This window comes from Schistocerca piceifrons, unplaced genomic scaffold, assembly GCF_021461385.2.
Source record: "Schistocerca piceifrons isolate TAMUIC-IGC-003096 unplaced genomic scaffold, iqSchPice1.1 HiC_scaffold_1682, whole genome shotgun sequence".
Taxonomy (NCBI): domain Eukaryota; kingdom Metazoa; phylum Arthropoda; class Insecta; order Orthoptera; family Acrididae; genus Schistocerca; species Schistocerca piceifrons.
In genome coordinates, this window is record NW_025727548.1 from 3425635 (window position 1) to 3447170 (window position 21536).

General features: G+C 40.3%; 1 long non-coding RNA gene across 2 annotated transcripts in view; it reads right to left on the reverse strand.

Moving 5' to 3' along the window:
- Nucleotides 1-4218: 4218 nt before the first annotated feature.
- LOC124735539 overlaps nucleotides 4219-21536 on the reverse strand; it is an 80956-nt gene continuing 63638 nt past the window's right edge. For both annotated transcript variants that reach the window (XR_007009442.1, XR_007009443.1), the window contains one exon: nucleotides 4219-5089. This is a non-coding gene — a long non-coding RNA (uncharacterized LOC124735539). The remainder of the gene's footprint in view (nucleotides 5090-21536) is intronic.

Consider the following 21536-nt stretch of genomic DNA (forward strand, 5'->3'; position numbering starts at 1 on the left):
TGGCAGTGTATCAAACTGTATCGTCATATGATTCCAGTCTTAACAGCTACAAATGTTATGTCAGGGATAATCCTGAAGTTTGGCTGCTCACTGAGCTCAAAAAACTTTCAAGGGAAGTTGATCACCTTTACAGCGACAACATACCCATGACCAAATCGAAGGAGAATGAAAATTTGTATAATAATGAGGAGGAAAATGACTACTTTGAAAAAAGAAAAAGAAGAAATGGGAACGGCTTCTTCCATACATTAATTAGCTAGTATTTTAATTTAACTCTTAAAACAGAGCGTTTCAGCAACTTTATACAGACCACAACCAGCTGCCTACATACTTGCAAACATAAACACAATATATATTCTTGAGTACACTGCACATAGAATGGCTACTACATTCTTTTATTTCAACTTTAAATATTTGGATATTTTCAGTTTCTTGTCATAAGCCAATATATAACCAATTATAACGTTTTGCACCAGAATAAATAAGCTCCATTCTGAAAACTAGAGATTTATATTTAATCTATATCAAAATTATATTTAATTCTAATATTGTGTTAGTGAATTTATGAATTCACCCTAAATTCACATTTGTCATCAACCAGAAATACCAGTATGGAGCATATGACTGACATGTAAGTATATGAAATCTTAGCTCCCTGAAGAGGCTTCTTCAAGATATTTACTTGTCAACTTGACAAAATGTTCTTATTTCAACCTCTGTAGCAATCATTTTTTTTTTTTTTTTTTTTTTTTCATTTAAACTTCAACAAGTTGCAGATTATACCATAGGACAGAACTGAGTCAGACAAGTGCATGCAATGTAGTTGTAGTTGCAAATATGGAAAAACATTAGCTGTATAATGGAGTGACAACAAAAAATTTTTTGTGCTGGACCTAGAATTGTGGCAGATTTCTGGCTTATTGATAGCTGTCAGTTTACCATTAGCTACCTGTGTATTCTCCATGTATGTCGCCAACCTGCACTTGTACATCTGTTATGTATATTCCCGTACAGGAGAGATATTTTAATTGAAAGTCACTAGCCCAGTATTGGTGGATAAATAAAATACTGCAGTGGCTTTGTTGTTCTGAAGTACAATGCAATGTTCCTTTAGATGTGCATCCATGTGGAAAGGAACAGGCACACATTGGACAACCGTCAACTGTATAACTGAATGACAATAATGAAAATTTGTGCTGGACCAGGACTCAAATGCGGATTTCCCACTTATCGCGAGTGGTCACCTTACCATTAGGCTATCTGAGCCAGACCCAAATTTCCATATGTTGTCAATCATGTGTCTGTAACCAGCATTCATATGTTAATTATGTATATTGCCATACAAGAGTGACATTTTTAATTGAAAGACACTTGCTAATTGTCGGTGGATAGTTATAGTATTGCAGTGCCTGTGTTGTTCATAATTATGATGCAATGTTCCTGAAATTGGAATGATCACATAGATAATATTTTGAGGGAGGCAAACCAAAGACTTCATTTTACTGGCAGAGAACTTAGAAGATGCAATAGGTCTACTAAGGAGATTGCCTACATTATAATTGTCCATCCTGTGCTAGGGTATGACTGTGCAGTATGGTACCCTTACCAGATGGGACTGACGAGAGGACATTGAAAAAGCTCAGTGAGGGGCAGCTCATTTAGTATTATCAAAAAATAGGGGAGAGAGAGATGGACATGTTACATGACTGATGATGCCAGCCATTAAAACAATACTGTTTTTCAGGGCAGTGATATCTTTTCAGCAAAGTCCGTTTTTCCCATTCACTGTTACAGAGTGGAACGGTAGAGGAATAGTAAAAGTGTTTTGATGAACCCTCTGCCAGGCACTTAAAGGTGACTTACAGAGTATTCATGCAGGTGTAGCTCAAGGTGACACTACCTCAGAGGTGCAATGAGATTTATTGTTACTTCAACTGATGTTGCTAAATAAAATGATGTACTATCGTGTAGGAGATGTGATGAGATGAACGAAAATTTTGTCATACTCCCGTGTCATCTCTCACTACAGGACCGGTATGTAGAGCTATCATCACTATCTGACTGCGTATTGGCTATTCTGATGTTGTGGTAGATAATTGCAGGTGGCCTTGTGATTGCGATTGAGTATGGAAACATAATAGCAGTGTAGAATCTTACTGTGAATGGTGTTTTGCACTATCGTCAATATCTTGGCTATTTGTGTGTCAAGTCATGGCAATACAACTGTTGTGCAAACCTTATGGACAAAAAGTTCGTAATTTTCACAAGATGTGTCTCTGCCAAGTAATATGGTTCAATGAAATGTGGGCCATTCATAGAAAGAATTGCTACAGTGTATTAGAGAAGGTTACTGAATGAAGTGCACAATGAGAACAGAAATAACTTCATTCAAAGTCGAATTACACTAAAGTGTCTGCGTTTCATGATGGTCCCCTGGTATTACAAATGGCGGGACATGGGTCTTAATGGAATGTGTGATCACCACTGATATGTTTTCCTACTGGATCTCACACGTGCTCGATGAAATTTACGTCACGGGACAGGCCAGCCCATTTGCCAAATATCCTCCTACTCCAAGAGCACCTCCAACAGAGCTGTTCGATGCGGATGGACATTATTACTCATCAGGAGCCCTGTACGAAACTTAAGTGCTTTCATAGTTTTAAATAATGACAGTATTTGGGATAAGAATGTAGTTGGGATACAGATGGTTTGTGAACTGATAAAAATTCTTTAAAAATAAACCAAAAAAGTGAAATAATAATCATAAATTTATGACGCACACTTTTCTATATATTTCCACACAGAAAATTTGAACGAAATTGTTTCCAGAGCTTTAGTATATCTAATTGTAAATGATATATTGCATAAGAATTTGAGCTTCATGAACTTTTTATTTTTCATTTTCCTTAAGAGATAAGAAAATGTTGGTTGATTTATTTTGTCCTGAAATGGCTACATGCGACTGCCTGTAAGTAAAGAATGGATATGGTAAATACGATTTGAAACTTTGTCCCCATAACTTGCTTATAGTGACAGCAAATGCAATTTTAATTCGCTTCTTACCTGGTATTCACTAAGACCTCAAATAAATTCTAACTGTATTTCAGGATTCTGATTGCATTTCGTACTTCATGTAAGCACGTTAGGCCATAGCAGCAATACGTAAATCATAATTTATGTTGGCAGGGGCTAATATTTTTGTCATTTCGAAAGGCATATTCGTATAGGAATGTCAACCTGTAGAACAGGCAGAGATAATGGACTACTGCAGTGGTCACCGTCATAGTCTATGACACTGATGTATACAAATTATCCAGTTAATAAGATGTAATTTGTAATAAGATAAAATGAAAAGTGAGTTTCTTGTTCGTGAGTAAGAGGTTAGCTTCACAAACTACAGGTATGATGCCGGACACCTATGATGCCCTTTTGCCTACGATAGTTCAAAATTTTCGACAAATAGTAAGTCTTAGCACAAAACCGGTATGCAGTATGAGAAACGATTAAAAATTTTCTAATGATGCCTCAGTCATCTGTGTACGATTAGCATGTCTTGAAGAAAAGGGATGTTGACTTGAGAAGTAATATATATGAATAAAACAGAAGCCAGTGCCGAATGCACCTTTGGAAAGACAAACGTGGGGAACAAGTATAATGTCGCAATAACATTATGCCTTTGCCCACCATTAACACCTGCACCATGAAAACAATCATGTTAGACAATGTTCCAGGATGCATTAGCTATTACCACCTCTCACCACTTGGGGGAAGATTCAACTTCCCAGAAATAGTGTTTTGGTACAGCAATGGATATCTACTATGTGATGTGCAATACCTGACATGTATTTACATTCCCCTAAAAGCTAAAGGTATCATTTTGCTACAATGGAAGAGTAAAAATAATGTGTTTCACTTTCTGACTTTCAGTAATAGAAAAAGATCAAAAAATGTTGTGTGAAAGAGCTGTTGGCTGTGGTCCAGCTCAAAACATTGTGCTCTAGAGTTTGCCTATGTCACACCAGACTCTGGCCACCAATTGTGGAAGTCGGCTGATAGGGACCGATGGCCAGTCATGTGACTGTGACACGTCATTTACTGAACCAATGATGTATGCTGGTGCACTCGCTCTGCCAAGCATGAAATTATTTCCTTTTTATTTTGACTTTTCATGTGAAATATCTGTGATGAAGCGAATGAATACAGTGTGGTAACTTAACTGGTGTGGCCTTTCTCAGGCAGAATATGTCAAGAGCGATGTTTAAGTGTTAAGATTTCCATGGGAAAAAAGTCAGGATTATTAGTTTGTAGCTGTGTCTGTGACGACCACAGATAAATTCTTCTCTATTATAAGTTTCTTTTCTCAGGCATTATCTCTCGATCTAGGACTGTTATACTCTGAAGATGGCTTCGAAAACATGAAGCTCTGGAAACTTTGTCTGTATTGAGAGTTCTACCATAAAGAAATTGTGAGGTTGATGACGCATAACATACACTGCTACAGATAGGCTAAGTGGTTGGCAGTGAACGCCTTCAAGAATGCTGTTAAATTTCTGATGGAACAAGATGCTGAATGAAAGTGAATAGGCCAATGCATGTATCGTCGTGTAACTAATGCTCTAGTACAAAGCTAAAACAGATGCCCTACACTGATCTCAGTGAAGGTTGTTACGCGAACTATTAAACAATGATAAGTTACTCTCAATGAGTATTCTCATGTTGCTCAAATAATTTGTTTATTGTAAACAAAAATCAGTTTTAAATGCCAGGTAAACATTTCTGACTGTACTGATGTTAGCCTCACAATGATGTAATGTTTCTGTTGTGGTAACAGCAGAGCCACAGCGTCTCCAGCCAATAGGTGATGTCTTCTCTGTGCCCGTGACGTCGGCACGTGGTGCTGCTAGTGTGTTGGCTGCGCTTATAGTATGCGGATGCCCACCACAATAGAAAAAGAAAACATCGTCGATGATTAGCTGCTGTTCTCATTGCCTGGAAGGTGGGTGTGCACCCTGATACTAATGACTTTGTCGCTGCTGGCTGACCTGTCACAGGGGACATTAGGAGTGTCCAAGACAACCGAGCACACCTGTGGACAACAAAGACACTGATTTAAGTGCTGGTGCCTATGCCACATAAGAGAAATGTCAAATTTCAAGTTTTATGCCAAAACACATAGACCTTACACATAAAGAGTAGAGGGAGGTGCATATCACAAGGAACAGTTCATCAAAAGGAGTCAGTTTCCAAGTATGAAACAAATTTTATACCGGAAACAATTATTACATTTTAGAAGTTTCGCCTCTTTAGCTGTTACCACGGATTTCAAATGTATAAGCTACAGTTTCTACATTTTATAGTTATATTAGGAGCATCCTCACATTTTAATCTTGTCATGTGGCTTTATGGTTAATGATACTTTGACAAAGGTAATGATATAAATTAATTTTTGCCTAGTGAAGTTGCTAGTGCCTATATTTTGTTAATTTTTGTTTGTTTCATTGTGCTCATAATGTTTGTTACTGTTTATACCATTAAGCTGGACCATAATATATAAGAGTGTGAAACTAACTATGGATGAAACTGGCTAATCGCCTAACATCTTTCAGTACAATCTTCTCGTACTTCCAGCCATGTCAAGAAGTCATACTTCCATGTGTTTCTGGACAAGTTGCTATTAGCCCACTGTGAAGCAGTAACCGACTGTTGCCTGGTTGCTGTCCTCATCTTTACTTAGCCATGGAACCAGCTGCGGCTAAGGCCATCCACATAAGACTTTGAGGATATAGCCTTGGATACAACTCGCAGAAAGTCAAGTTGCTCTTACTACCTTTTCTACAACTCATTCGCTGTCTGTTTCTTTTACAGCAGAGCAATTCAAAGATGCTGTCTTTAGACAAGTGAATGATGTAACTAAGTACTGTAATAATTTACAAATTATCAAGGTCCAATTTTTGAAAGAATATTGGTCTACAGCAATTCAGTGAGAACTGCTCATACATTTCTGGATCGAAGACTAGTTCAACCTGTCCAGGGCACAATGAAGGCAATCTGTAAGTACTGATGTGGGGTGGCTGTACAGTTGTTGTTGTGGGTATAAAACTTTTGTTACCATTCTGTGTTTGGTGAGAACTTGTAGCACCACTCCATGACAATTACGAGAATTATGAACATTTTCTTGAAAGAGTCTAATATTCTCATGGCCCTTACAGTACAGTGCAAAATATAACATAGGAGCTGCGGGAAGGTGGAAGACTCGTGCCACTTATGATGATGTGCATGGCAGGCAACAGAATTTCAATCATTCTGATGACCAGTTTTAAGTAGAAAACTGGCAAGTAATAGTGAGGAACATAAATAAAGTGTATATAGCAGCTGCCACAGGTGACCTTGGTGGGGAGGAGGTGCACTCAGTGGGGGAACAAGATTGCTGAATAGCTTGGTTGGGCAGCTGATGGGAAGTTCTATTGAACTTTGTAAGAATGGAGACACTAATGAGTGGGGGAGACATTCCTGCACCACTGAGTGTGTGTGAAGAGTCACCTGACTTGCATCCCATTTATTATTATGACATAACTGGTGGATTAAATGCTGCTGGTACTATTGGGATAGTGTGACAGTTTGACAAAAAGCAACTGACTGGAACAGGAACAATAAGAAGTAAAAATTCGTTGATGTGGCAAGTGTGAGGACTTCAGGCTCCAGAACAGTATATGAAAGACTGCAAGGAAGCAAGCACTTCTGAACTGCAAGGGAGAGAATTCAAATAAGAATGTTCATTACAAAACACAAGAGTGCCTCTGGACAGCACTAATATGATTTATAAATTCGTATTTGATGGAGATGCCAAATATGACTGCCATCAAGGTTGGACAGCACTCATGCAGTGTGCTTTTAGACTCCCACACTCAATGGTGAATAGGAAGAGCAAAGATAGAAATTCGATGCCTGTGACTGAGTTGGGTAAAAAAAAAAGCCAAAATAAAAGAGTTGTTTTGTGGGGGAGAGCTGGTGCCCATTTCAGCTGATGTCAATCCGATTGTAAAAGTAGCAGTAGGTGGCTTAGAAAGTGAGGTACTGGTTGACAGCTGTTCACAGATTTCAGTGACTTCACCTAGCAAAATGAACACAGTACTACTGCTGACCTGTAACGTTAAAATTTTTGGTGCTACAGGGATGGTGTCCAAAAACAATCCAACATGAAGTCAAACTACTCTTGCAGTTCAAAGTTGTGGTCACAGAATTGCACATGTTTGAGAATTCAGAAACTGTGTTAACATAATCATAGGTATCAATTCTTTAATATAAATTGTTGTGATGTAAATGTCGAGCGGTGTTGTATAATAATGTACATGCAGTGCTAATGTTGGTAATACGCACCTGTGTGTGGTTTTTCTGGATATTGTTTTTCTTGTTGTACGTACTTTGTGTTGAACCGGTACCTAATAAACCATATGTATTTCCAATCATCATCATCATCATCATCATCATTTAAGACTGATTATGCCTTTCAGTGTTCAGTCTGGAGCATAGCCCCCCTTATAAAATTCCTCCATGATCCCCTATTCAGTGCTAACATTGGTGCCTCTTCTGATGTTAAACCTATTACTTCAAAATCATTGTTAACCGAATCCAGGTACCTTCTCCTCGGTCTGCCCCGACTCCTCCTACACTCTACTGCTGAATCCATGAGTCTCTTGGGTAACCTTGCTTCTCCCATGCGTGTAACATGACCCCACCGTCTAAGCCTGTTCGCCCTGACTGCTACATCTATATAGTTCATTCCCAGTTTTTCTTTGATTTCCTCATTGTGGACACCCTCCTGCCATTGTTCCCATCTGCTAGTACCTGCAATCATCCTAGCTACTTTCATATCCGTAACCTCAACCTTGTTGATAAGGTAACCTGAATCCACCCAGCTTTCGCTCCCGTACAACGAAATTGGTCGAAAGATTGAACGGTGCACAGATAACTTAGTCTTGGTACTGACTTCCTTCTTGTAGAAGAGAGTAGATCGTAGCTGAGCGCTCACTGCATTAGCTTTGCTACACCTCGCTTCCAGTTCTTTCACTATGTTGCCATCCTGTGAGAATATGCATCCTAAGTACTTGAAACCGTCCACCTGTTCTAACTTTGTTCCTTCTATTTGGCACTCAATCCGTTTATATTTCTTTCCCACTGACATTGCTTTCGTTTTGGAGATGCTAATCTTCATACCATAGTCCTTACATTTCTGATCTAGCTCTGAAATATTACTTTGCAAACTTTCAATCGAATCTGCCATCACAACTAAGTCATCCGCATATGCAAGACTGCTTATTTTGTGTTCACATATCTTAATCTCACCCAGCCAGTCTATTGTTTTCAACATATGATCCATAAATAATATGAACAACAGTGGAGACAGGTTGCAGCCTTGTCTTACCCCTGAAACTACTCTGAACCATGAACTCAATTTACCATCAACTCTAACTGCTGCCTGACTATCCATATAAAGACCTTTAATTGCTTGCAAAAGTTTGCCTCCTATTCCATAATCTCGTAGAACAGACAATAACTTCCTCCTAGGAACCCGGTCATATGCCTTTTCTAGATCTATAAAGCATAGATACAATTCCCTGTTCCACTCATAACACTTCTCCATTATTTGCTGTAAGCTAAAGATCTGGTCCTGACAACCTCTAAGAGGCCTAAACCCACACTGATTTTCATCCAATTGGTCCTCAACTAATACTCGCACTTTCCTTTCAACAATACCTGAGAAGATTTTACCCACAACGCTGATTAAAGAGATATCTCTATAGTTGTTACAATCTTTTCTGTTTCCATGTTTAAAGATTGGTGTGATTACTGCTTTTGTCCACTCTGATGGAACCTGTCCCGACTCCCAGGCCATTTCAATTATCCTGTGTAGCCATTTAAAACCTGACATTCCACTGAATTTGATGAGTTCCGACTTAATTTCATCCACCCCAGCTGCTTTATTGCACTGCAATCTATTGACCATTTTTTCCACTTCCTCAAATGTGATCCTATTTCCATCATCATTCCTATCCCATTCTACCTCAAAATCTGAAACATTACTGATCGCATTTTCACCTACATTGAGCAACTCTTCAAAATATTCCCTCCATCTGCCCAAGGCATCCACAGGATTCACCAGCAGTTTTCCTGACCTGTCCAAAATACTTGTCATTTCCTTCTTACCTCCCTTTCGAAGACTGCTGATTACACTCCAGAATGGTTTTCCAGCAGCTTGACCCATAGCGTCCAACCTGTTTCCAAAGTCTTCCCACGATTTCTTCTTGGATGCTGCAATTATCTGTTTGGCTTTGTTTCTTTCCTCAACATAATTTTCTCTGTCTACCTGGGTTCTGGTTTGTAGCCATTTTTGATACGCCTTCTTTTTCCTTTTACAGGCTGCCTTGACTGTATCATTCCACCAAGCTGTTTGCTTCATCCTACTTTTACACACTGCTGTTCCAAGACATTCTTTAGCCACTTCTAGTACTGTGTCCCTGTACCTTGTCCATTCCTTTTCCAATGACTGTAATTGACTACATTCAACTAACTGGTACCTTTCTGAGATCGCTGTTATGTACTTGTGCCTGATTTCCTTATCCTGAAGTTTCTCCACTCTTATCCTCCTACATATGGACCTGACCTCCTGCACTTTCGGCCTCACAATCCCAATTTCACTGCAGATTAAATAATGATCAGTGTCATCAAAGAATTCCCTGAATACACGTGTGTCCCTCACAGCCTTCCTGAATTCCTGATCTGTTATTATATAGTCAATGACAGATCTGGTTCCCCTGCATTCCCAAGTATACCGGTGAATGTTCTTATGTTTAAAAAAGGAGTTTGTGATTACTAAGCCCATACTGGCACAGAAATCCAAGAGTTGTTTCCCGTTCCTGTTGGCCTCCATATCCTCTCCAAATTTACCCATAACCTTTTCATACCCTTCTGTTCGATTTCCAATCCTGGCGTTAAAATCACCCATGAGCAGAACACTGTCCTTGTCCTTTACTCTAACAACTACATCACTGAGTGCCTCATAAAAACTATCCATCTTATCTTGATCTGTCCCTTCACAATGCGAATATACTGACACAATCCTAATTTCTTGCTAGACACTGTCAAATCTATCCACATCAGTCGTTCGTTTACATACCTTATTGCAACTATGCTAGGTTCCATTTCTTTCCTGATGTAAAGCCCTACACCCCATTGTGCTATTCCTGCTTTGACTCCTGACAGGTAGACCTTGTATTCTCCCACTTCCTCTTCTTTCTCAACCCTTACCCGAATGTCACTAACAGCTAAAACGTCCAGCCCCATCTTACTTGCAGCCTCTGCCAGCTCTACCTTCTTCCCAGAGTAGCCCCCATTGATATTAATAGCTCCCCATCTCATTACCATTTGTTTGCCAAGTCGTATCTTTGGAGTCCCTGGTTTGTCAGTTAGAGGTGGGACTCCGTCACCTCCAAAGGTCCGAGGCATTTTGGTCTGATTGTTGCCAGCATCATATTTAAAGTATCAGGGAAGCAGGTTGCTAGCCTTACTTGCCCCGAGTCCCATTGGGTTTTACCCCTAACCGCTGAGGGACTAACTGGTGGATTTAGTAGTCTTTGCCGTATGAGCACAAAGGTGACCACGACTCAGAATATGTCCGAGATGCCCAGCCTTATTCCAAAGTAACTGGTATCCCGACTGTCGGGACCACTTACTTGGCCACTCACACGTTGCCTGTGGTTCATGAACTAGGACATGACTACAGGAACCCACACCATGAACCACATGTATTTCCAAATATGCAAATATTTTTTTTTCTAAGAAAATCTCAGCAGGTTATGGGCCCAGGTGTGTGTTAAAAGGACACTTGTACAAAAATAATAACGTAGCTCTGTGCAAAAGGTTTTTAAAGTTATCTCCAAGAAGACATTTTTGAAGTTGTTAATTCCATGCAACCACTATGGATTCAATGAGAATTATCAACATCGGAGTTGTGGAAGGCAAAACAAATTGGAACATTTGGAAATACAAAATAAGTATTTGTCTATGAGGAATTCCTGGTGCACTTGATGTTGTGGAAGGCAGGACAGTGAAACCTAGTATTATTTCAGAAAGTGCTACCGTTGAACAAAGGGCGATCTATAAAAGTGCTTTAGAAGCTTTTAACAAAGTAGACAGCAACGCTCTACTTGTTTTGACTACAATTATGTTGGAAAAAACTTAACAGAAAATAATGCATCTAAATACAGCGTATGAAGTGTGGACAGAATCACACAAAATATTTGATGGTGTCTCTGAAGACAAAGTGTACAACCTTTGTTTGGAGTTCTTTAGTTACAAAAAGGCTCCTGAAGATGATATTGTGACACATATTTCCTAACAGAAATATTTGTGGAGTGAATTGAAACCAGAAATGACCAAAGATATCGTAAATAATTCAGAAATGCCTGATTTGTCTTTTATTTGTAAAATATAAGGAACACTACCAGAAGACTATTTTTGGTTTAAATCTAGTTGGATGCTAACATATAGAGATGACAGAACAATTGATAATTTAACAAATCAATTGTGTGCATATGAAAAAGCTCGGAGTACAAAGGAGGGTGATTTTAGTAAACAAGAAGCCCTCACTACAGACTCATCAAGGCTGTCATTTCAGCAAGTAAATCCAACAGAGAAAAAGAAATTAATATGTAATTACTGCAAGAAACCTAACCATACAATTGAAGTGTGCAGAAAGTGGGCAGCAGATGGCAAACCTCCAAAACCAGCTACCACAGATACAAATATGCTACTTCTTGCTATGACATCTTCTGTGATGAACTCTGAATGTAGAAATGATGACTGGTATATAGACAATGGTGCAACAAGTCATATTACAAATGACAGGAATTGTTTCAAAACATTTCAGCGTTTTCTAACAAAACAGTCAGTTACTACAGCTAATGGTGACATAATTGAAGCAATTGGAAAAAGGTTCAATAGACATTAAAGCAGCAGTTGGAGGAAAATGGAACAGAATTACCTTGACAGATGTATGGTATGTACCTCAGATTCACAACAACCTATTATCTGTTCTTGCAATAAAGGATAAACATCCAGAAAGTAAATTCACATAAACTGCAGAAATTTGTCATCTTAAGATTGATAATGTTACTAGATTGGCAGTTGTCTGTGATTGCTTTGTAGGCCATTTTAAACTTGCTGTAAGAAATGTGAAACCTAGCTCCCTCAGCGCAGTTAATACCACTAGCAGAGACAATACGTTGCAGCTTTATCATGAAACATTTGGAAACCAGAACAAGCCGCCATGTGAAGTCTGTACTTTGTAGCGAGTTAAATAATGAGGTGGAAATGGACAGTGAACTTTGTGAAGGCTGTATTTATGTCAAGGCTCTTCGTTTGCCATTTGGCAACAGAAAGAGGACAGCAGAACCAGGTGAACTTATTCACGCTGATGTATGTGGTCCGTTTCAAGTACCTTCTGTGTCAGGGCACTGGTATTTTGTTCTTTTCAAAGATGATTGTACAAAGTTTAGGGCAACATATTTCATGCAAGAAAAGTCTGCAGAAAAGTTAAGGCAGTTAATAGCTGAAGCAAAAGCTGCTGGACATACCATCAAGGAACTTCTGAGTGATAATGGGAAAGAATTTGACAACAAACAAGCAAAAGAGATTCTTCACAAAGAGGGTGTAATTCAACGCCTCACAATGCCTTACACTCCAGAACAAAATGGGTGCAGTGAAAGAGAGAACTGCACAGTTGTGGAAACTGCCAGGGCCATAATGCATGCACATGCAAACATTCCACAGAAACTTTGGGCAGAGATGGTGAACACCACAACCTACATTCTAAACCGAAAAGGGCCTTCCAGTATTCCAGGAACATATTCATATGAATTGTGGTATGGAAGGAAGCCTAGCCTGAAACATCCGCAGGTGACAGGCTCCACTTGCTATGCTCATATTCCAAAACAACAGAGGAGGAACATGGACCGAAAAGCACTGAAATGTGTCCTTATTGAATATGATCATAATGAGGGTTACAGAATTTATTGTGGAGAGGTGTGCACACTCATTAGGTCATGAGATGTCATCTTCGAGGAGAGGCCACTGAAGAGTGAGAAAAGTTCAACTCTTCCAGTGAATGTTTTCAGTCATCAGGATCCAGTACCTCAGACTGAAGACCAATGGTATTGATAGTGAGAGTGAAGAGGATGGCAGTTCCTTGGATGTAGATGAAGACCCTCAGGAGGAAGATCAGGAAGACACAAGTGCAGAAGCTTTACCATGTCTGCGTGATCGGTTAACCCTCAGACCTCCACAAAAGTTTAATGATTATGTAATGAACCTCTCAATATCTTTCCAAGAACCAGAAACATACAGCGATGCCATGAAGTCTGTTCAAAACGATTTCTGGAAGGAAGTTATGGATTCTGAAATAAAAGCTCTTCAAGAAAATGAAACGAGGGATGTGGTTGACCTACCATATGCAAAGATGTCCATTCCTAATAGATTGGTGTATAAATTCAAACAAATGCTGATGGCTCAGTCAATAAATTCAAGGCAAGATTGGTGATTAAGGGTTATTCACAGCAGAGAGGAGTTGACTATGAGCAGACATTCAGAGCACGTTCAGAGCACTGCTAAGTGTTGCTGCAAGGGAGAGCATGAAACTTTTACAAATTGATGTTTCAACAGCTTTTCTTTATATTGATTTAAAAGAAACCATTTATATGCAACAACCTCAAGGATGTGATGATGGGTCTGGGAGAGTATGTTGCTTGAAGAAAAGTCCATACAGACTGAAACAGGCTCTGCATTGCTGGAATTAGAAGTACAGTAATCATCTCACTAAACTGGGCTTTCTGAGGAGTGAAGCTGATCCATGTCTTTTTGTGAGACAGTAAGGCTGTAAGAAAATATTCCTTGTGCTTTATGTTGATGATGGTCTGATTGCAGCTCACAGTGAACAGGAATTTGAAGACATTGTCAGTGATTTAAGAGAAGAGTTTAAAATTACTTCAGTGCCTGCATCATTTTTCTTAGGTCTGGAAATTGACCAACAAGAACGTGGAACTGTATGTGCAAGTCAGACTCATTACACAGGAAAACACCAGAGCGTTTCAACATGAAGAACTGCAAGGCTGTACCTACACCCATTATAAATGACAATGATACAGAAGAAAGTCCTTGCAACTCTGAATTTCCATACAGCCAAGCTGTTGGAGTACTGATGTTTCTGATGTGTGGGAGACATCCTGACATTGCATATGCTGTCAGGTGCATCATGAAATCAACAGATTGTGATGTAGTGAAAGTTAAAAGAATCTTACAATACCTGAGAGGCACAACAAATTATGGACTTTTATATAAAAACAATTCTAGGAAGCAGGTTTTAGAGTGTTCTAGTGATGCTGACCACATTGGTGGTGATCTTGGCTCTGGGCTCTCAACATCTGGTGTCCTTTGTCTGTACTCTGGGGTACCCATCACCTGGATTAGTCAAAGGCAATCTTCTGCTGCCATATCCACAACTGAAGCTGAGGTTGTGGCTGCCAGTGGAGCTGCTCGGGAAATTGTCTGGATCAAGAAGCTTCTGACAGAATTGGACCAATTGGAGGCAACACCAGTTCTGGAGGTTGACAATGAAGCTGCTATCTGGCTTGCCCAGAATCCCAAGTTTCACTGAAGAACGAAGCATATTCATATAAGGCATTTCTTTGTTTGTGAACTATTTAGTGCTTATGAAATCATAGTTGCAAAAGTAGATACTGTAGAACAACTTGCTGATATACTAAAAAAGCCTCTGTTTTCGATTAGATATCAGTATTTATGTAATAAGATTAGACTTTGCAAGTTATTAAATAAGGGAGAGTGTTAATGCATTTTACATCTTTGGTGTTCTTTAATAACTAAAGTCAGTATTTCATGCTCAGTGGTTAGTAATATGCACCTGTGTGTGGTTTCTCTGTATGTTGTTGTTGTTGTTGTTGTTGTTGTACGTGCTTTGTGTTGAACCAGTAACTAATAAACCATGTGTATTTCCAAGTATGCAAATATTCGTTTTCTAACAAAATATCAGCATGCAGGAAAAGGCAGTCATCAGATCAGCATAGTTAAACACTGTCAGAGTGAGCTAGAACTTGGACGGTCTGTTGAGCGCTGCTGGTAAGTGGGGTGTACTCAGCCCTTGTGAGGCAAACTGAGGAGCTACTTGTTGGAGAAGTAGCAGCTCCGGTCATGTAAACTGACTAACGGTCAGGAGTGCGATGTGCTGACCACATGCCCCTCCACATCCATATTCATTGATGCCTGTGGGCTGAGGATGACAAGGCGCCCATTTTGGTACCACTAGAACTTCATAGCACCTGTTCATGCTGAGTTTACTTAGGAAAAGGCAGTAGTAACACAATTTTTTTAGTAAAAGGAGCCATTTCTGGGAAATTTTGAACTTCCAAGTAGGACCAAAGGTTGTACCGAAAAAGAAGTATGACAAGATTTTAAACATGGCTGCAGCAGCAACTGTTAAAATTCTTCACAATAAAGGATGGCAGCCAAAAACAGTTGCAGGATAGAATTTTTTTATTAAAATTCTTGACCAAGGTTTCGGTACATATAAACATACCTTCATCAGAAGTACATTTCTGAAATTACATCATGCACTGGAGAATAATGAAACAATTATGCCAAAAGGCGTCGTCAGTAATTAAAATATCATCTCTATTTGTACGACATGTGTAATGGGTACAGGATCAAAGCGAACAGTTTAACAATGTTACTTCGCCTAGGCGAAGTAACATTGTTAAACTGTTCGCTTTGATCCTGTACCCATTACACATGTCGTACAAATAGAGATGATATTTTAATTACTGACGACGCCTTTTGGCATAATTGTTTCATTATTCTCCAGTGCATGATGTAATTTCAGAAATGTACTTCTGATGAAGGTATGTTTATATGTACCGAAACCTTGGTCAAGAATTTTAATAAAAAAATTCTATCCTGCAACTGTTTTTGGCTGCCATCCTTTATTGTGAAAAAAGAAGTATGAAATATAAGTTATATAAGTTTATATTGTTTTGGAGTTCAAAGGGAAGCAGAAAAAGGATGTAAGAGTTATCCTCTGGAAGGAGGACCAGAAACAGATCTGTGGAAAGTTGATCAAGGGATGGTGGATGAGGCACATTAAAAAGGGTATGAGGTTTCCTGCTCTATGGGAAACTTCACAGTGAGGCGACTGTGCGTACTTGAGCTGGGTAGAACAATGCATTCTTTCCTTCTTCTATTCTCTTCCTCTTTTGTTTAATATATTGTTGATAATCTTCAGTATGTGCATATAGACAATTGAAGTGGGGAAGTCATTAAAATGGCAAGAGAATATGTGAAGTAAGTCAATGGTTGGATACAGGATGTCATGAAGATATCATGATAAACGTAAAATCCCAAAAGTAGAACAGTGTGAATAGAGTTTTGAAATACAGAGAAAATAACAAGGGGGACATGAAGTGAAAACAAGACAGAATTCTGGGTAAATAACAACATTGGAAGTAACACTCTGATATACAAGTATGAACAGTGTTTTTATGGTTTAAGTAAAATAGGTTACAAGAGGAATAAATATAATACAAATGTTACTTGGAACTAAAGTAACAGTGCGGAATGTGTAGTATATACGATTGCAAGGATGTGATGTTAAGAAGATGAGTGATTTGTGTCACAGACAGGTGTGTGACCTGTATATTTTATGTGATTGGCTAAGGAAATAAGAGACTGAGCAGTGTGGAGCACCAGAATAGGTGGACTCAGGAGTGTAAATATAAAAAGATCTAGTGATTGAGTAAGTCTAGCAAATGCAATCAAGAAAGTATCATTTTCAGTCTATGAAAAACAAAAAAGTACATTAATGGACAGGGAAAAAAGTCTATGGAGTCATGAGTGGTATTCCTTGGACAGAGTAAATCATAATGAGCAATAATGGTAAGCTTCCATCACTAAAGTCATGACTAAAATTATTCTGAAAGTACACTCCTGGAAATTGAAATAAGAACACCGTGAATTCATTGTCCCAGGAAGGGGAAACTTTATTGACACATTCCTGGGGTCAGATACATCAAATGATCACACTGACAGAACCACAGGCACATAGACACAGGCAACAGAGCATGCACAATGTCGGCACTAGTACAGTGTATATCCACCTTTCGCAGCAATGCAGGCTGCTATTCTCCCATGGAGACGATCGTAGAGATGCTGGATGTAGTCCTGTGGAACGGCTTGCCATGCCATTTCCACCTGGCGCCTCAGTTGGACCAGCGTTCGTGCTGGACGTGCAGACCGCGTGAGACGACACTTCATCCAGTCCCAAACATGCTCAATGGGGGACAGATCCGGAGATCTTGCTGGCCAGGGTAGTTGACTTACACCTTCTAGAGCACGTTGGGTGGCACGGGATACATGCGGACATGCATTGTCCTGTTGGAACAGCAAGTTCCCTTGCCGGTCTAGGAATGGTAGAACGATGGGTTCGATGACGGTTTGGATGTACCGTGCACTATTCAATGTCCCCTCGACGATCACCAGTGGTGTACGGCCAGTGTAGGAGATCGCTCCCCACACCATGATGCCGGGTGTTGGCCCTGTGTGCCTCGGTCGTATGCAGTCCTGATTGTGGCGCTCACCTGCACGGCGCCAAACATGCATACGACCATCATTGGCACCAAGGCAGAAGCGACTCTCATCGCTGAAGACGACACGTCTCCATTCGTCCCTCCATTCACGCCTGTCGCGACACCACTGGAGGCGGGCTGCACGATGTTGGGGCGTGAGCGGAAGACGGCCTAACGGTGTGCGGGACCGTAGCCCAGCTTCATGGAGACGGTTGCGAATGGTCCTCGCCGTTACCCCAGGAGCAACAGTGTTCCTAATTTGCTGGGAAGTGGCGGTGCAGTCCCCTACGGCACTGCGTAGGATCCTACGGTCTTGGCGTGCATCCGTGCGTCGCTGCGGTCCGGTCCCAGGTCGACGGGCACGTGCACCTTCCGCCGACCACTGGCGACAACATCGATGTACTGTGGAGACCTCACGCCCCACGTGTTGAGCAATTCGGCGGTACGTCCACCCGGCCTCCCGCATGCCCACTATATGCCCTCGCTCAAAGTCCGTCAACTGCACATACGGTTCACGTCCACGCTGTCGCGGCATGCTACCAGTGTTAAAGACTGCGATGGAACTCCGTATGCCACGGCAAACTGGCTGACACTGACGGCGGCGGTGCACAAATGCTGCGCAGCTAGCGCCATTCGACGGCCAACACCGCGGTTCCTGGTGTGTCCGCTGTGCCGTGCGTGTGATCATTGCTTGTACAGCCCTCTCGCAGTGTCCAGAGCAAGTATGGTGGGTCTGACACACCGGTGTCAATGTGTTCTTTTTTCCATTTCCAGGAGTGTATTTGGAAAATGCAGCATAACAAATTAATCTGTGTGTAGTTAGAAAACAACCTTTGTTACATGGTGTGGAAAATGGTACCATTCAGGTGTCATTGTGAGGCTTATATTCTGAGATATATGAACCTAGCTCACATCTTGAGAAAGAGGGCTCTGGAGTAGCAATTGAAGTGGACCATGGTGTTGATGAGAAAGAAGGTGTCATGGCAGACATGGCGGACAGCAATACTCTCTTTTGTCCCATGCCTAGGGTTACATCTCAAGGTGGAGGATCATAATCACTTACCTCATATCTTATAGGTTAACACACCAGCACTAGCATGTGAAACTGTGTGGTGAAGTTAGATGCGAAGTGTTAAGTGGTACGACAAAGTAACTGTGATAACACTACATACATAGCATAAAGAGATACTCTTACTGAAATATGTTGTATTGGAATTAACTGGTGTTACTATCAGTGCATGTTTTCTTAAGATATATAGTGCTAAATGTTGGGGGGTGTTCTAAAAACTGGTAAGACTTGGTAAAGGAAATGAAAATGCCAGAATTGAAGGCTGTGAACAGTTGGGGCCAGGAGAAAATGTGAGAAAGTAAAATATACCTACATGATGTAGAAATAAAGGAAAGAGAAGTTTATCATGAACCGATATTCAGAGCTCATGGAAGTTTCAAAAACAATGTGAGAAGATTGAGACATGACAGTGGTAGATTCTTCCACTTTGCATGCTCAGCAAACTCATAGCTAATCTCTCGATAAATTAAAATAATGAAGGAGAGTGATAAGTATATGCAGTCACAGGATGATGGGCATACAATTTGATTACAGTAAGTTTTGTGAAAACATGCTTTGTGATTTGAGAGTTAGATCTCAAGATAAATCAGTTTCAACTAAGCACTGACATTAGAATTTGTAGGACCACCTGAAGGCAAGAAGCTACCATTGTTGCATAGGGAGGAAAGGGAGGGGGAAGGGGGGGACAAGGGCACCACGTCATTAGAGCTGGCAGGAGAGCATAGTTGCTGAAAGTTTCTGGAGAGCTGACATAAGGTTTCGCTAAGGCACAAACAATTAGTAGGACTGAATTTCTGAGGACAGATATCCCTTGGAAATTAGTGAACAGATGAGTCTAAGGAAAGGACAATCAAGGAAAGAAAAATAGTACATCCGAAAAATGCATTTTAAGACAGTAAAAATGAAACGAAAATTTTTCAGAGAGTTTTGCTAAAGAGTATCAAATGGCTCTGAGCACTATGGGACTTAACATCTATGGTCATCAGTCCCCTAGAATTTAGAACTACTTAAACCTAACTAACCTAAGGACATCACACAACACCCAGCCATCACGAGGCAGAGAAAATCCCTGACCTCGCCGGGAATCGAACCCGGGAACCCGGGCGTGGGAAGCGAGAATGCTACTGCACGACCACGAGATGCAGGCTAAAGAGTATCCACTGGAGAAAACAATATAGGACACTGCAGTTTTGATAGACAAATAACTGATAAAGTAGCTTGTCCGCTGTCACAGCAGCCTCCAATGTTCTAAGTAAGACAGACAGGCCATTGAATGGAAGAAAATGTCTTGGGGCTTGGCTGATGTCGGACCTACTTCAGACTGTAATCTGCCTTGGTTACATCATCCACATAGGCAGTCTTTTTAGTTGCCGTTTCAATGTTTATTTTTCCTGGTGGCAATATCTACAGACTTAGATGGAGGTAGTTTAAGAGAACAAAGCATATGGGAGGCCATACATCATGACTCAACCAACTGTCGGTCAGTGGGTTGAGACCTTCATTGGTATACTGGCTCATTGTTGTAACAGGATGTTGACGATGGCCGTGTGGTTGAGTCCAGGTTGTTAGTGTGATTTTTGTTCTGAAGAAATCACGTGATTTTATTAAAGGCAGAGTCCAAAACTTTCCTAAGAGCCACATGGCACAACATCAAAGGGATTTTAAGGTTATCTATGAGTAACTAAATACAACACAATGGGATTGTTTTGTATCCACATAAGTTTGTCTCCCAAACTCCCTGAATTCAGATAAGTACTGTTCTCAATTTTGCATAAATGTTGTGCATTCTTAATGTCAACCACATTGGCAAGTAAGGGGCCTCAACAAAATAGTTGATTTTATCACATAGTCTGTTCTTTCTGTGTTGGTACACTGACCCTTTTGCGAGTGTTATTGTAGTCATGCAAGATTCAGTGATGTGTGCAGACTGGAGTGCAGCATAAAAAGAACTGCCTCATAGGTACGGATTGTGTTGCTGGACTTAAGGCATGCAGTCTCTTAACGTAGGTCTATGATAAAATGAAATTCTGCACTCCTGTTAGATTGTCAATTACCGTCACATGCAAGTTGTTCCATATTATGTTACCGTACTGTGTATTGTCTTGGTTGTTTCTCTCTGTGCAGTCCAGTGTACTTATTTATATTAACATCAAATTGATAAAATATGTTCACAAAATAACCGAGAGAAGGCCAGTTTTAAGTTCTTAACAAGCTTGAAACAAAAATTTGTTTAATTCACATACTGTGTAAATTCTCTTATGTCTGTAAATAAGTAAAAATCTGTTCTTATTTTTAAACACACCCAGTGTTACATTAAACTTGTTGAAACTGCTGAAATTTTCCTGTTTGTAAAAGTTAACTTCTTGAAAACTAGCAGTCATAAAGCTTTGGGCAGCGGAAATGATAACAGTGGGATATGACAATGCCAAGCTCCAAATGGTGCGCTGGAGGCGATACCAGTGCAGCATGCTAGTTGTCAGCAGCCAACTGCTTTAAACTTGACCATATATGCCTTCTTGCCTCTATACACCCAAGATCCATATAGCATGTAGGAAGGTAGGAGATGAGGTACTGTTGGAAATGGACCTATGAGGGGCCATCATGAGTTGTGCTTGCATAGCTGAGTCAGTAGAGCACTTGCCCACAAATGACAAAAGTTCCAGGTTCACGTACTGGTCTGGCACACAGCCTTACTCCACAGGAACTCTCAGATCAGTTCTTGCTCTCCTGCACAGTGAGAATTCATTATGTCCTCTCCAAGGCAGGCCATTCTCACATGT